The following is a 12,038-nucleotide window of genomic DNA, read 5'->3' as shown; positions in this document are numbered from 1 at the left end:
AAGGATACATTACCAGAAGTGGGATCATTGCTGGGTCAAACAGAAAGTCCCATTTTTATTTCTTTTTTATTTCTTTTATTAATTTCAGAGAGGATGAGAGAGGGAAAGAGAGAGAGAAACATCAATAATGAGAATCATTGGTTGGCTGCCCCCTGCAGAACCCCTACTGGGGATTAAGCCCACAACCCAGGCATGTGGCTTTGACAGGAGTCAAACCCAGCGGTCTCCAGTGCACAGGCTGCAGACTGATGCTCTATCCAGTGTTCATCAGGGATATTGGCCTTTATTTTTCTTTCTTTGTAGTGTCTTTATCTAGTTTTGAAATTAAGGTAATGCTGGCTTCATAAAATGAGCTTGGAAGTGCTCCTTCCTCTTGAATTTTTTTGAATAGTTTGAGGTGGATAGGCGTTATTTCTTTTTTGAATGTTTGGTAAAATTCTCCCATAAATCCATGTGGTCCAGGATTTTTATTTGCTGGAAAATTTTAAATTACTCCTTCAATCTCTTCAGTTGTTATTGGTTTTCTCTGGTTATTCCAGACTGAGTTTAGAAAGATTGTATGTTTTTAGAAATGTTTTCATTTTGCCCATGTTATCCAGTTTGTTGGTATATACTTGTTCATAGTATTTGCTTCTAATTATTTGTATTTCTGTGATGTCTGTTGTTACATCACCTATTTCATTTCTGACTTTATTTGGGTCCTCTTATTTGTTAATGAGACTGGCTAGGGTTTCACCAACCTTGCTTATATTTTAAAAGAATCAGTTCTTGGATTTATTGATCTTTTATACTTTTTATTTTTAGTCTATGTCATTTATATCCACTCTAATCTTTATTACTTATTTCCTTCAACTTTGCCTGGGTTTTTCTTACTATTCTCTTTCTAATTCATGTAGTTGTAGGATTAGATAGTTTATTAGTGCTTTTCCTTCTTTCTTGAGGTAGGCCTATATTGCTATGAACTTCCCACTCAGGACTGCTTTCATTGTGTCCCGTAGGTTTTAGGTAATTGTGTGTTCATTTTCATTTGTTTCCAGGAAGTTTTTAATTTCTTGTTTGATTTCATTGATAACCCTTTCATTGTTTAATGACAGGCTATTTAGCCTCCATGTGTTTGAGAGTTTTTGAGTTGTTGTGTTTTTTTTTTTTTTTTAATTGTAGTTGATTTCTAACTTCTTGCCATTGTGACTTTTGTATAGACTTGTTTTGTGCCCTAATATCTGGCTATCTTTGAGAATGTTCCATGTGCACTTGAGAAGATATATTTTGTTGATGTGGGATAACATGTTCTCTAAATATCAGTTAGATCAATCTGATCTAGTGTGTGATTTAAGAACTCTCTTTCCTTGTTGATTTTTTGTCTGGAAGATCTGTCTAGTGATGTGAGTGTGGTAATAAAGTCCCCAACTATGACTGTATTGCTGCCAATCTCTCATTTAAAGTCCAAAAATGGTTTTTTGTTTTTGTTTTTATAATGTAGTTGGGTGCTTCTATATTGCATGCATATATATTTATAAGGGTTATATTTTCTTGTTGAGTAATTTCTTTAGTATTATATAGTATCTTTTGTGCCCTGTATGGCTTTGGGTTTGAAGTATATTTTGTCTGATATGAGTATTGTTCCCACTGCTTTTTTTTTTCATTTCCATTTGTATGGAATATTTTTTTCTGTCCCTTTACACTTAGTCTGTGTGTATATTTTGTTCTGAGGTGTGTCTTTTGTAGACAGTAAATATATAAATCATATTTTCTTATCCATCTATGTCTTTTGACTTGAGTATTTAATCCATTTATACTTATTATTATTGATAGGTATTTATTGCAGTTTTTATTTTCTTTATGCCTATGATCTTCTCTTTCTCTCTCTCCTTTTCTTCTTCTTAAAGTAGTCCCTTTAACATTTCTTGCATTGCTTATTTGATGGTAATATAAATCCTTTTTGTCTGGAAAGCTTTTTTTTCACCTTCAATTTTTTTTAAAATATATTTTATTGATTTTTTTTACAGAGAGGAAGGGAGAGATATAGAGAGCTAGAAACATTGATGAGAGAGAATCATCCATCAGCTGCCTCTTGCACATCCCCTACCGGGGATGTGCCCGCAACCAATGTACATGCCCTTGACCGGAATCGAACCTGGGACCCTTCAGTCCGCAGACTGACACTCTACCCACTGAGCCAAACCGGTTTTGGCTCACCTTCAATTTTAAGTGATAACCTTGCTGGATACAGTAGTCTTGGATTTAGGCCCTTGCTTTTTATTACATTGAATACATCATGCCTCTCCCTTCTGGCCTGAAGTGTTTCTATTGAGAAGTCCATTGGCATTCCAATGGGAATTCCTTAGTAGGTAATTTTCTGTCTCTCTCTTGCTGCTTTTATGAAGCTTTTTTGTCTTTAATGTTTGCCATTTTAATTATGTGTCTAGGTGAGAGTCCGGATTGGGACTCTCTGTGCCTCCTGAACTTGCATTACATTTTCCTGCACAGGTTGGGGAATTTTTCTGTCATTATTTCTGCAAACAGGTTTTCTGTTCCTTGCTCACCCTCTTCCCCTTCTGGTATTCCTATACTGGAGATGTTTTTAAATTTCATATTGTGCCAGAGCTCCCTCAAGCTATCTTCCTGTTTTTTTTTTTAATTTATCTTTTCTATTTGCTGCTCTAATTGGGAATTTATTTCTATCTTGTATCCAAAATTACTAATTTAATCCTCTGCTTCAACAAATCTTCTTTTAATTCCTTCCAATGTGTTCTTGATGTCGGATAAATTATTCCTCATTTTTCTCTGGTTCTGGTTTATGCTTTCTATTTCCTTTTTCATGCTGCTATAATTCCCACTGAGTTCCTTATAATTTGTACTAAGCTCCTTAAGCACCTTTATAACCATTACTTTGAACCCTATATTTGATAGGTTGCTTGCCTCCATTTCATTGAGTTCTTTTTCTGGAGATTCCTTCCCTGTCTCTCTTTTGTTTTGTTTTTTTTCCTTTTCTTTTTTTTCATTTGGGGGTTGTTTCTTTGTCTCCCCATTCTAGCTGACTATTTATATTTGCTTCTATGTATTAGATAGAAATGTTATGCCTCCCAGTCTTTGTGGAATGGCCTTATGTAGAAAATATTTTGAGGGGTCCAATGGTGCGTATCTTTGTTCAACTGAGCTGGATGATTGAGGAATGCCCATTCTGTGTGTTATTAGACCTCTCTTCTTGTAGTTGGGATTTGATTGTTGAGATCCCATTTGTGGGAGGGATCTTCTCTCTGACTTGCTGCCAGTGAGTTGCAACCGCAATATCATCATGCCAGCTGTAATACAGGTGACACTAAAAAACCTTTAGATCTCTTATTTGTAAAGCTCACTGGATTTTGCTTTGTTGTTATTGAATCTGGTCCCTTGGAGTATCTGTCCTGGGCTTTCTGGGAGCTTCTCTGGTGCAGGTCAATGTGAGTCACTGTCTTTTTTGGCCCTGGACAACCTGATTAAGTTCTGAGAAGTTGAAGCCTCTATTAGTCCAGTGATTAGTCAGGGATTCCTTAACCCAGAGACTGAGTCTGCCTTGAATCTCATGTCTTGGTTGTCCCTGTTCTCAGATGTACTCCCTTCCCTCATGGAGCTGTTCCTGTAGGTGTCAGCTGCAGGCACTTGGGGTCCTGCTGGTTCAGGCTGTGTCTAAGGTGGGCATGCATGGGGTCTGGGATGTATTTTGGGGGCAGATGCACACATGGTCTGGAGCGAGGTGCCTGAGTTTCAGGCCCAGGCCATGACTAGTCTCAGTGGTGGCAAGACTGGGTCCCCACAGCCTCCTCTCAAAAGAAAACCTTGTAAACCCTTCTAGGTGGTTTGTTTTCCTCTGCCTCCTGTGCAATTGGACTGTCACACACACATGTGCGGACACACACACACAAATCTACACACTCTCCTTCTTATTCCCTCACTCACTCATACTTCCTCCCTCACTTCAGTCCTGGTGGCCACCATGTTAGAATCCATGAATGGAGTTTATGGGACTCAAGGGGACAAACTTTTAACAAGAAAAACCACAGTTGGCAGGAAGTAGCTTTGAGGTGAAATAATTATATGTTTAGGATTCACATATAAATCAAGCTATATACATGGGAAAATTTTTGAGACAAGTAGACAATAGATACTCAAAACCATAAAAATGGTCATTTGACCTTATAATTAACTCTTAAATATTTATCAAACTTATAGGTATTTATCTAAAGTTTTTATTATTTATTTTGTATAAGTAAATGTGTTTATAAATGTGCTAAAATATGAAAAGAAAGAAAATATAATAGACTATGCTTGGAATTAAAATGATATTAAACAACATTTTATGTTGAGGTACTTAGGACTTATTTTAAAATTATCATGCCTACTATTGTAATATTACAAGTAGTTTTAGAGATCTGGGTGACTATTGCTTTGATACTAACTTCCATTTAAAACTATTAAAAGTTTATTAATTTGAATTTCAGAGAAAAAATAGTCAAAATGTAAGGTTTTTTTTTTTTGTTGGCATTTCTAAGTTCAAGTTGGCTCTTTAAGTTACAGAAGTAGTAATGATAACATCTTATATTACTGTGAATCAATGAGCAGTGACACTGTGCACTTATGTAAAGTCTTTGGTAGGAAATGTTATAGCCTCAAAGAACTTAGTTACTCTTTTTATCAAAGTACAAAATGAAGCATAAAGGAGGTTAAGTCCCAGGACATGAATAGAACCTTAAATTCCTGATAATCAGCTTCTGAATTAGTCTGAAGAATTGAGTCAGTTTTGGCAGTGATTCCTTGGAGCCATCAAAACTACTGCTGGTGCATAAGTTTATGAGCAGAATATAAAATGCAGTCTGGCCTGGCAGCTGATCCAGTCAGAGTGTAAACTTTAAAGGTAAAGAATGGGAAAATATTCCTGAAAAAAAAAATGACCTAGTAAAGTAATGAGGGAGTGAACATTTCTTTTTAAATTTTCAAGTTAGGAAGGAAAAAATTAGATCTGGAAAATAAAATACAGAGGAACTCTCCTCTGAAGCAGAGAAATGGAATTTAACTGATGGGTAGATATATGCTAGATAAATATAGAAATCATCAACCTACTAGCATATTTTTAGCAATAACTTATTTTTAAATATTTGTGATGTTCATAGTTATCATCATGGACTCACTGCTAGATATTTTGGTTTTTATCTTTATAGTATTTATCTTCTGATACCTATCTACATTTATTCTACAATAGATAAGTTTGTTCACATACATATAGTATACATTTTTGCTACATATTAGACACTCTTCTTTGATAATATTCACCCTTTTGCAAGCCAATGTAAATTAAAGAAAATATCTTATTAAGTTAGAAAAAAATGGATTTAGCATATATTTTATCATGCTTTAATGTTCAACCTTATCCTTGCTTATTAATATACTAGTTGCTGCTAATCATATGGCTACTGTAAGGATTTTGACTTTAGTTGATTTTAAGAAAAAAAAATAAGGATATATCCATTAAAAATATTGTGTAGTTCAGAAGTTAGATGTGAATATTCAATGTTAAATAACTATTTATGCTTTCCAGGTAAATAATTTAAAAACAAGTAAAAATGTATTTTATTGTTTAAATCACGAGGAACTATAACAACACAGGAACTTCGTTGTTTTCATATGACTTTTCCTTAATTAAAGTAGACTTTCTCAAGTCTAATAGTACCATGACCCACTTTCCTCCTTTCAACAGATCTTCCAGCTTGCACACACTCCATGTTCACACCCTTAATAAGCCTTGAATAACAAAACCTCCAGGTCTGTTGATCAAGAGAACAGTTTTGGTAAAACTAAAGTTAACATTTTGTCAAATATTAATGGAGCAAAAAGACTTAGGTTGATTTCTGAGTTCTCTGTTCTGTTCCATTGATCTAAAGGCCTGTTCTTGTGCCAGTACCAGGCTGTTTTGATTACAGTGGCTTTGCAGTATAACTTGATATCTGGTATTGTGATCCCTCCAACTTTGTTCTTTCTCAAGATTGCTGCAGCTACTGAAATTCCACCTAGGTTTATCATTCCAGGAGGGCAACAATTTGCTAACCTCACCCAGTTAATCCTGAAAAAAAGTAAAGCTTCAGAAATGTTCCTCATTGGAATTATGATGGCAGATTGTGAGAACAAACCAAACTTAAAGGGAAAACTAAATACAGTAAAGAAACAAAGTAATTTTCATCAATCAGTTTTTTCCTTGATAATTTTTCCTATAATTTTAAAAGCCAAAAAAAAGCAACAAAAAATATTCATTGTTATAATTATGATTATCACAGTAATATTATAGTATTCTTATATACTAACGTTGAAAGAGAGATTCCTTAAAATAAATTTTTTCCATCACTCTGTCATATACTGTCTGGTGTTCTGTTTTGTTAAGTCAAATGCATGTCCTTAGTTTCTAACCTTCAAACAACTGAAATACCACAACATTCCAATAACAGAACCAAGCTACGTTTCAACAGCTCTTTCCTTTCATCTCAATCTCTCTAGTATATTTCCTTTCTGGAAAGCTAAAATTTAGTTTAGAAAGATGCAGAATACATAAAACATCTGGAATACGGGACAAGAAATATTGGCTTATTGTCCCTGGTGGACCCGCTCCATGAAAAATTTAACAGATCTGTTTTGGTAGGTTTAATCTCCAGAGCACCTCAAGCTATGTTATGAAAACATCATCTTGGTCATTTATATTAGAAAGAACACCTGGGATGAAAACAAATGTACTCTCTTTTAAATTGTGAATGCCTTTTTAAAAAAAATCATCAAACTTTTCACCAAATATGTATATAGATATATGGATGTAAATGAGTGTATATGTAGGTGTGTTGTGCATGTGTAAAAATCCTGACTAGAAATCCGTTTCTGTGTCTTTGTTACTGATAAGGTTATAATCTCGATGTATTTGCCAAAAATACAGATGTTTTTTATATCCTGCAAATAAATTATTTTGTCTTCACTCAAACATTTACTGTGTACATAATGAAGAGTTAAAGAAATTTTGTGATATAAACACTAAAATATCATTTACAGTGATTCTCAAAACAAAGGACACTGATGATTTTTAAATGTTAAAAAATATTTAACAGTTCTAACACATTTTCTTATTCCATAATAGTTTTAAAGCAATAATTGTAATATATGTTAGTAATAAAACACATTTTGGTTAATACTAAAATAATATTCACAGCTAAATATAGGTAATAACTTTCAGTATTTATTTTTTTATGGAAAATCTATTTGCTAATACAAATTTAAAATTGAGAATGTGTGCATCTAAGGAAGACTGAACTATAAAGTCATTTGATATAAGAATGTATTAAAAAGTAATCTACAAAATTTTAATGTTACATTATTTTACTGTAACTCATTTTATTATAAAATTTTAAATTAAGTTTCAGTGTATTGGCATATTAAAATTAGAGAAAATTCCACATAATTAAGAATATGATAAAACACTACACTTCAAGTAATGATTTAATATTGGAATCGTTGGGAGTTTCATTGTTAATTTTTTTTTAGGTAACTCTTTATAGCTATCCACAGTGGCTGCACCAATTGCCACCAACAGTGAACAAGGGTTCCCCTTTCTCCACATTCTTGCCAACTCTTGTTGTTTACTGGTTTATTGACAAGAGCCATTTGACAGCCATTTGATAACTCAATTTGAGTTTAATCTGAATTTCTCTGAAAATTAATAATATTGAGCATCTTTGCATAAATCTCTTGACCAATCTGTATGCCTACTTTGGAGAAATGTTTATTCAGGTACCTTGTCATTTTTTTTTTTAAATAAGAGTAAGCTGATATTATCTTTATTACTAGAGGTCCAGTGCATGAAATTCATGCACTGGCAGGATCCCTAGGCTTGGATGGCAATCAAGGCTGACCTGTGGGGCAACCAGTGGGGCAGTTGGGGGTTGGGCCCCCACTGGCACCTGCATTGGCTGGTATGGGGCCTCCCACTCACTGGCCCAACCCCCTCTGCTACAGTTCGCCTCCCTCTGCAGGGAGACTGGCGGAGCGATTGAGGGGTCCCCATTGATATCTGCCTTGGCTGTCCTGGGGCCTGCAGGTTGGGGGCAGCTCCTGCATTGAGCATCTACCTCCTGGTGGTCATAGTTACTGGTAGATCCTCCCTTCAGTCTATTTGCATATTAGGCTTTTATTATAATAGGCTTATTTCGTATAACTTTAAACAGAGACTTTTAACACTGGGAGAGTCCTTATAGGTGAACATGTAGACAAGAGACTGGAAATCCAGGAGACAGGAGTATGTTTCTGATCCTGCCACTCCTAGGCTGAGTAGCCTTGACAAGTCTCATGACCTATTTGTGTAGCAGTTTCCTCATCTTCTTTGCCAAATTTATTTGGAATATTTGCATTTTGGTGTTGAGTTTTATAAGTTCTATGTCAATTTTGGATATTAGCCCCTTACCAGATATAATGACAAATATGTTCTTCCATTCAATGTGTTGTCTTTTTCATTTTGTTGATGTTTTCCTTTGTTGTGTAAAAACTTTTTAGTTTGATGTAGTCCCATATGTTTATTTTTCTTTGTTTCCCTGCACAAGGCTTTACATAAAAAAATAAAGAAATCCAAAACACTAATTTAAAGAATATATGCATTACTATGTTCATTGTAACATTATTTACAATAGCCAAGATTTGGAAACAGCCCAAGTGTCCATCAGTAGAACAGTAGATAAAAACAAACTATATTATATTTACTAGTACACAATGGAATACTACTTGGTCATAGAAATAAAAATATATATATATATATATATAAAATAAAATAGGGAAATTTACCCTTTGAGACAGGATGGATGCACCTAAAGAGCAGTATGGTAAGTGAAATAAGCCGTCAGAGAAGGACATATGATCTCACTCATATGTGGAATCTAATGAACAAAATAAACTAACAAAGTAGAACAGATTTATAGATAGAGAGCAGACTCAGAGAATCACTGTCAGAGCGGGTGGGGTGTGCCTTGCCTGGGTTGAGTGAAAAAGGTAAAGAGATTAAGGGAAAATGAAAAAAACAACAACTTACAGGCACAGACAGCAGTATAGTGATTACCAGAGGGAAAGTGGGGGGAGGGGGGTAGAAAAGAGTGTAGAGGGATAAATAGTGATAGAAAGAAATTTGACTTGGAGTGGTGAACACACAATATGACACACAGATGATGTATTACAGAACTGTACACCTGAAAACTATATAATTTTATTAACCAATGTCACCCCAATAAATTCAATTAAAAATAAAATAAAATTGGCACATTATTCCAAAGCCATGCTATTATTAATAGCACTCAAAATATGTAATGGTCCTCTACACATTCCAATTAAAAAAAAGTCCTTAAAATATTTGAGTATTTATAGTCTATAAAGATTTTCAGGGACATTTTTATTAATTTGACACAGATACGCCTTCATTTCTAATGTTACAAATCTGAATCATTTTAAATGCAATTAAAAGTGGTTATGAAAGAGTGTGGACTTCCTTGTGAAGTAGGAAATCACTCTTGTGATTAACATGCAAACGAGCTCATGCTGGCAGAATAGATTGGGGTTTTAAAACCCCAATTACTTTTGTATGATTATCTATTTACCAGTACACAGTCTATTTTCATTTTTCATCTAATACAAAATCGGCTTGCTTACATTTTTAGCACAGCAATTAATATTTACAATAATTATGACATCAAGCACTGCTGAGAACTCCAAGTAGATCATTTAACCCAATCTCTTTCTTTATATATGATTAATATCCTTTTATAATTGAATGCTGCATATGAGGTTACCATTATGCAAAAATCAAAATTAAGAACCACTTTCCTGTTTTATTTAAATGTAGTTATAATACACATTTTTGTAATTTAGTAAAAATGACTATTGTTATAATATTAAAACCCACTTTTTATGTCTGATGTGAACAATAAGTAGAAACAGTTCAAAATTGCTTATAGTAAGAAAAATAAATATATATATATCGAGAACAATAAAGTGTGTCTTATGAATCTTTTCTTTTTAAACTAATAACAGATTATTCTAAACTTCCACTAGCACACTTTGATTCCTACCTGCTACATACTGCACACATAGACGTTTTCCAGACTTCTAAAGAAAATTATAATGCATTAATGACAGGAACCATGGTAATGGAAAAAAGGTCACCATCTCTTGAACACCTTCTGTTTTAAACCATTATATATAAAGACATTCGAGAAAGCAGAGAATTAAAAGCCAGGCTTTGTGCAACCCATTACTGAAATATTATAGAATAATCTATATCAAATGTAGAGGAACAGCAGATTCTTTTGGATCTAAATTAACCACAGCCATAGAAATGCTTTTATGCTTATTATGTATCTGCATGTTGATTCAATTATTAAAAGAACACCTGAAAGCATTAGACTTATTTAATTGAATTAATTAAGTTGGATGAATAATCACTGAATTCCTTTTGTGTGATTTTTTTTTTCCTGAAAAGTAACACTGGCACTTGGAAATTGCAAGTAATTTGCATGGTGAAATACAGGGAAGGTGGAAATCTCCAATTTCAGTATAAGGGGTGTTTCTTTCCCCTGACTTCTCATGTAAAACAAATGAACAGATTCTTGCTGTGGATACCATCTCTTTTGCAGTGAATTAGCTAGGAATACTTTTTACCAGTGTATCATAAAGCAATTTTCAAGTTTCCTCAACATCACAATGTTTTTATCCTATGTTGAAAAATATTATGCAAACTACCATTTTTGCAAAAGAGGTGATATGACCCCAAGGTATCCTTGAAACTATAAGGTAAGAGAAGCTCTTGTTTCATGATGAATTACTGAGATAAGATATTTGTAATCTCCATAATAATAATGGAACTATTTGTTTAAAGCTAGAAGTGAAACACAATTTGAAAGAATAAATCAGAGGAGTTAGTTATCTTCCACACACATTTTTTTTTGGGGGGGGGGTAGGAGGTACTTGTGTCTTTTATGATTAAAGGTTTAAGGATTATACTTATCAAATATAATATTTTTGGCATTTTATTGAGACAAATATTTGAAGTTCACATGCATGATGATTTTAGATATTTTTTAAATGGTAATAGGAAAACTTCATATATATATATTTCCCCTTGAGTCAAGTTTAGAAATAAACTAAAAGGAAAATTGTGCAAGGTCTGTGTGTTGTTTTTTTCTTTCTGTCATATCAAAACAAACAAAGCTGACAGCAGTTAAAAATATTCTTAAAGCACTCACTTGCAATACGTATAATTTCTGGATACCAGGTTCTTTGTCATCACTAGAGGGGCATCATTTCACCTCTTTACATAATTACATTTTATACCCTACTGCTCATGCCACTGGGAGGAAGCATCAATACTCACTATTGTTATTTCATTATTAAGGATAAAACTTAGTAAAACACAGATGCTTGGTTAATCTTTGTGTACACACTACCATATAAGTTATACTTCAATATATATCATGTTTGGATTAGTCTTTTTTCTCTTTTATTGTGAATGTAGAACTATTGTACTTTCATACTTGAGATGATAATCACTCTATATCATTTTAATTATGTAATTGTTTATGAAAGAATGTTTACCATAATAAATTATGGTATCTGAAATCATACACCATTTAATATTAATTAACCTTTTAAATATTAAGGTTAGCCACTTTTGAATTTTGTTTATTGTAAAATTATGCGTGGTATCTTCACCTTTTATCGATAATCCAAATTCTTCTTCATATCAGCTTTCTTTCTATACTTTCTCAGCAGTTATCAGATATATTTTTTGTGTGAATGGTCAATCCATATGTGATGCAGCATATTCTTTCCAAAATAAAATTAAAATGCAAGATATATTATGCTATTTATGAAAATGATTCATAAAGCAACTGATGTATTTAAGGAAACCGCTTTCTGTCATATTGAAAATTCTAGCATTCTAGATAAATTGTTATGATACAAATTAAAGAAAATAAATATACAAACTTTTACAA

At 33.3% G+C, this 12,038-nt stretch overlaps 1 protein-coding gene across 1 annotated transcript in view; it reads right to left on the bottom strand.

Annotated features, from left to right (window-relative positions):
- Positions 1-12,038, bottom strand: part of FOXP2 (forkhead box P2) — a 493,504-nt gene that overhangs the window by 359,579 nt on the left and 121,887 nt on the right. The gene's annotated exons all lie outside the window — the stretch shown is intronic.

Source organism: Pipistrellus kuhlii, unplaced genomic scaffold, assembly GCF_014108245.1.
Source record: "Pipistrellus kuhlii isolate mPipKuh1 unplaced genomic scaffold, mPipKuh1.p scaffold_m20_p_10, whole genome shotgun sequence".
Taxonomy (NCBI): Eukaryota; Metazoa; Chordata; class Mammalia; order Chiroptera; family Vespertilionidae; genus Pipistrellus; species Pipistrellus kuhlii.
Note: the sequence above shows the minus strand (reverse complement) of the source record. Positions and strands in the feature narration are given on the sequence as shown.